This window comes from Alosa sapidissima, chromosome 18 (genome assembly GCF_018492685.1).
Source record: "Alosa sapidissima isolate fAloSap1 chromosome 18, fAloSap1.pri, whole genome shotgun sequence".
Lineage (NCBI taxonomy): Eukaryota > Metazoa > Chordata > Actinopteri > Clupeiformes > Clupeidae > Alosa > Alosa sapidissima.
This window is the reverse complement of record NC_055974.1, coordinates 19,329,919-19,335,664: the sequence shown is the minus strand read 5'-3', so window position 1 is coordinate 19,335,664 and position 5,746 is coordinate 19,329,919. Positions and strand designations below refer to the sequence as shown.

The following is a 5,746-nucleotide window of genomic DNA, read 5'->3' as shown; positions in this document are numbered from 1 at the left end:
GCCTGATAGACAGTAAAGGGGGGGAAACTTGCTCGTCTGGTGTAGCCAATGGAAGCATATCTTTGCAAAAGTTCTGTGGCCATTCTATGTTTGTCAAATACGGTTATTGTATGATTGTTCAAGGACTGAAAAACAATTGCTTTAGCTCACAGGCCTTTTTTCCTCCGTAGGCTACTGCCGTATAATACCGCTGATAATTTTGTGGCATGCAGGACTGTGCATTACCTTTTTTTGTCAGATCATGGAGAGATTTCAGGTGTGCAATAACTTTAAAAGGAGTCTTCATATTTTAGGGTGGTGTGGGTGATTACTATTAAAATGTTAAAACCGAATTGTCCACTAAAATCAGAACTTAAACAACCTCTGAATTCATAATGGTGGGTGGGTATAAATTGGGTACAAATTGTACCCAAATTAATAATTGCACAAAAATATTGTTTTTTTGTTTTGTTATAAAATTAAGATTAAATTCCCCATGCAAACTTTGGAATGAACAAACTAAACAAAAATGTTGGTAGTGTTGCATATTGATATTAAAGTTTGGAAGAATCAGATGAAAATACAGGTGCTTAATATATAAAGACTTATAGGCCTACACAATATTGATCATTTAAAAGTAAAAATCACATAGGCCTATTATTTAGGAGGACTACCCTTGCAAAAAAGGGGTGAGGGTCTGTTTGTTTCAAATGAGTAGCCCTACATATGATTTTGGGTCTTCAGGTAGCCCTCATTCTGAAAAGGTTGGAGACCCCTGATCTAAAGTGCATTTTACTCTGGATAATTCCTTTAAGATTAGATTGTTGCACCATGCAATCATTTTTCGCTGTGTCGCTTAAGAACAAGTTTGAAGATAAGAAAGAAGTCGAGTAAGAAAGTGAGGAAAGGTGTAGGCTTAGATTTTGATGCAGTACATGCTGCAGTGATGCTACAGACTAAACCACATGTTCCTTTCTCTGCTTTTACCTCATAGGCCTAATAAAATATACTGTAGCCTTCACTTAGCAAAGATAACGGCAAACTATTCTGGCAACGTCTCGTTTCATAACTTGATTGCATTTTTGTCCGCTTTTCATCACATTATTATGAACATTAAATATAGGCTATGCTATTTTGCACGCTAAAATCTGATTCATCACAGGTAAACACAATAAAGAATGGGAACGTAAATTGGATTATGTATTCTAAGTTGCAATTCCTCTGTATGTCCTGTTGGTGACCTCAGTGAGAAGTACTGTTAAGACGCTCTTAGCTGGTAACGAGAACTCTGGAGCACTCGTAGATCTACGAGTGTTTTCACGACGCTCTTAATGACGCTCTACGCTTTCACGACGCTCTACGATGGTTTCGGGAAACAGTCGGCAAATCTTAAGGCTTGTCTTGAGGGACTTTACGACGCTCTTAGGCTTAAGATGCTTTCGGGGAACTGGGCCTAGAACTATCTAAAATGCATGTTGCAAAGTTGCAATCCATTGAAATTGAGAAATATCTGTTGGACTTGGGGGACAAAACTGAAGCTTTTTGTCACATCAGCTCTGTGTTACAGGCCTACTGTGAAATATATAGGATTTCTTTGGAAATACACATTTGTGGTAAAGACATATTATAGTTGTTACAATTATAGAAAGCCCCACTTTGAACTGGAAAATGCAATCCTCTCAACATTTGGAGACTGCACATGGGATTGGAACACTACCATTAGGAAAATGAATTATAACAGGTTGAACACCGCAATGCACGGCAAAATACTAAACTCCCTTACTGACCAAATAATGGCACAAACAGGTGAGGCTGTGAAGGTAAATTGAACGATAACACTGCTATGGTAACTAAACTACCAACTCACACAATGTTTGTGCAAACATATTACAAAAGAAGGAGAATATTCTGAGTCACCATGGGGTGTGGTGAAAGGTGAATCTGTGTGTGTACGTCAGGGAGAACGTGGATTCTGGGTGTGGGTTTTTTGTGCGAGGCATGACTAAATACTGGTTTCCCATCAAGTCACCCCACCTATATATATATAAATCTATATCACACAGACAAACAGAGAATCATTTCACAGGTTCACCATCAGTAGAATCACCACGATTCAACTGACAGAGTTCCCTGAGGACTTAACTGAAATTGGGCTAACTACAATTGGGATCGGCCATCTGCATACTAGGATCATGTGAGTGTGTCAGACTTTCTTGACTTTTCAACATACGCAATTGATCATTCATTTTAAATGTAGCATATTTTTTTCATTCTGGTGATTAAATAGAATAGCCATGTTGACCCTTATAATAAAAAAAACCCAGAATGTTTAAATGTCAGTATAACTATCTGTGCCAGTCTTACTGTAACTTCAGGTCTGCTAATGTAATGAAGTAAGGGTCATAAAGCCTTTTAGTGCTAATTGTAGCACTTAAGTCAGTGAGTGTTTATATGTAGATGAGAGGACATCTACCTGAAATCTACATACAATTGTAAAGCTTTGTATTAAAGGTCCAATATGTAGGAAATAATGGAAAATAAACTGTAACCATTCAGAAAATGATCACCATATGTTGTCAGAGAGTAAGGAAACACGATGAATTGACGTAATGGCTTATTTGACAACATTACTCTAACCCGTAAAACCCCGTAAAACCCATGAAAAAAATGAGTTACGGGGCGGAATCTCTTGGAATTTTCGTTTATGTTTTGAACGATTCATTCTAGAATAGCGTATTAATAATGGGCTAGCACGTCCTCCTATTTGGGTTGCCAAATTAGCAAAGGCCAACTGTCAACAGCTGTCAGTTGTAGTCATGAACGCCTACGAGAGGCAGGCAAATTTACAAAATTAAAACAAGAAACAAATTAAGTGGACATCGGAGGAGCTTCCTGATATGGTGACGTCTTCGTCAAACGAAGAATATCAAGTCTGACGCAGAGCTGGCCATATTTCTCCACAACAGGTAGTCTAGGCTAAACTTCATCTGCATCGCTGACTTCAGCTAAATATGTTACGTTGGTTAGAGAGGTATTTTTTGTTTTCGTTGTTTCCTTAATGTGTAGCTGGGTCATGATTGGAGAAACGTTAAAGCAGCTGCAGGTCAACTAACGTTAGCTAAGTCTTCATTACATCTGGCAACCCAGAAGAGGCTCACGTCTGGTAGTCTTGAGAACGTTCACCAGTGTTTTGATTTTGGCCTACAGAACGTTCTGTAACAATCCTACAAATCGCTAACCTGACCCTAGCCAGATGAATTTCGCTCCGCCTAGCTCCACTCATCCATCTGGAACCGATCCATTGAAGTGTTGCTTCAGAAGGCTGGGCCTAATCAAAAAATGCTTGCATATGATTGAATAAGCCACTTGTCCGTCATCTATTGACGTGCTACTTCAACCACTCACATCGAAGCCAACCCGTGACGCTAATAACAGTGTCACAGTCGCTTCTACGCTATGTCACATCTATGAAACTCCCCGCCCTGCGTCCTGATTGGCTGAACCATAAAGTCGGTTGCAGAAATCACTCTCAATGGAAGAGGTCCCAGATGGATGTGAGTGAAGCTAGGCGGAGCTAAGCGGAACGAAATTCATCTGGCTAGGGTCAGGTTAACAAATCGCACCTTTAATTCATGTTGTAATGTTTCGAAATTCACATGCAGAATCACTTACAAGAGATCTCAGTAGCAAGGGAATTCAGCAGCTTGCAATAACACCACAAACAACAACCTCAATCATCCATTGTTGTAAATGTTTTATTGTAAGTCAAATGAAATTACGTCCTGTCCATACAAACGTGTCATCAAACAGTTTATTTTTTTATATGTGACTGTGTCAGTTTGTAGTGTATTTCGCTAGCTATTGATGAGCAACTAGGTGGTTCCATCTTCACATGGCAGCCTTGTTTTCATAAATTAAATTATGTAAAATCACAATTAGCAGATTATTTGTATGTGTGTCCTTGTTTGGCCTTCACAACAGAGAATAACTTGTAGATCCAGTTGTAGAAGCTTCACAACTAATCATGATCTCTTTTAAATGGAAGTTTCAAAACATTCAGGGGTGGAATTAAATAACCTGCTGTTTATGTGAATTGATCAAAGTTGAGAGGATCCTCAACTCACTAAGCTCTCCCAGACATATGGTAAATGGTGATTGAACCCTGGGAGGTGTCATTGCAAGATTTTATTATATAAATTGAGAGGATGAGCACTCATTTTACTAATTGGTGTGCTCGTATAAATTGTGTGTTTTACAAAATTGCGTGGCCATTTTGCTAGACTGTGCATTCATGTTTTCACTTTACAATTATGTACAAATACACAAGAGTGCACAATTTCGTGGGAAAAATATATATCCCGGGCTCCTTATTATGATACAGTATGCAATATGCTATAATAATAAGAATTATCATTAAACGCTTAGCACTAGGGACTTGAATTACTTTGTTAAACAATAAGACGCCTTAGAATTAATGCTAGCAAATTATTTTGCTTCCTGAAAATGTGTGGTCTTACTTTATTTGTACCTTTAGGTAGATGTGCTTTCTGTTAGATGGGTCACATCACCATGCAATTGACACAAATGCACCATGCAATTGCCACACAGACACTAGATCTACATAATACAAATGTACTAAAGGATCTCTTCCAAGTACTTAAAAATACACCAAATATAACTAATTTAATGTGTGTGTGTGTGTGTCTGTGTCTGTGTGTGTGTGTGTGTGTGCAAACATATGACCCACTCTGTCACAGATCCTTCAACTAAGGAAATGTGGGGGAAAATCACTGCTATGGTCATTGTGATTCTTGGTGAGTAGTATCAGATATAATAGGATCATTTATTTTTGCAGGTGAATACAATTACTTTTATTTATCTAATTAACTTTTCTCATCCGCAGCATTCGCTGCAATTGGAGCTACACAGTCAAATACTCTAGGAACAACAAGACTAACAACAAATGAAGCGACACAATCAACCACAAAAGCAGCAACACAATCAACCACAAATGAAACCCATCAATCAACTACAAGTGAAGCAACACAAACCACTTCAATTGGGGAAACACAATCAACTATAGTTGCAACATCACAATCATCTACAGCCGGAGCAACACAATCAACTACAAATGCAGCAGCACAATCAACTACAAGTGAAGCAACACAAACCACTACAATTGGGGAAACACAATCAACCACAGCCGGAGCAATACAATCGACTACAGTTGGAGCATCACAATCATCTACAGACGGAGCAACACAATCAACTACAGTTGGAACATCACAATCATCTACAACCGGAGCAATACAATCGACTACAGTTGGAGCATCACAATCGTCTACAGCTGGAACAGCACAACCAACTACAAATGCAGCAGCACAATCAACCACAAATGAAATCCCTCAATCAACAAGTGAAGCAACACAAACCACTTCAATTGGGGAAACACAATCAACCACAGCCGGAACAACACAATCAGCTACAGTTGGAGCATCACAATCATATACAACCGGAGCAACACAATCAGCTACAAGTGAAGCAACACAAACCACTACAATTGGGGAAACACAATCAACCACATCCGGAACAACACAATCAGCTACAGTTGGAGCATCACAATCATCTACAACCGGTGCAACACAGTCGACTACAGTTGGAGCATCACAATCGACTACAGCCGGAGCCACACAATCGACTACAAGTGAAGCAACACAAACCACTACAATTGGGGAAACACAATCAACCACATCCGGAACAACACAAT

The 5,746-nt window shown here is 39.0% G+C and overlaps 1 long non-coding RNA gene across 1 annotated transcript; it reads left to right on the top strand.

Moving 5' to 3' along the window:
- Positions 1-1,920: 1,920 nt before the first annotated feature.
- LOC121689951 lies at positions 1,921-5,002 on the top strand. The gene is made up of 3 exons (XR_006024937.1): positions 1,921-2,173; positions 4,737-4,793; positions 4,883-5,002. It is a non-coding gene; the product is annotated as an uncharacterized LOC121689951 (long non-coding RNA).
- Positions 5,003-5,746: the final 744 nt, after the last annotated feature.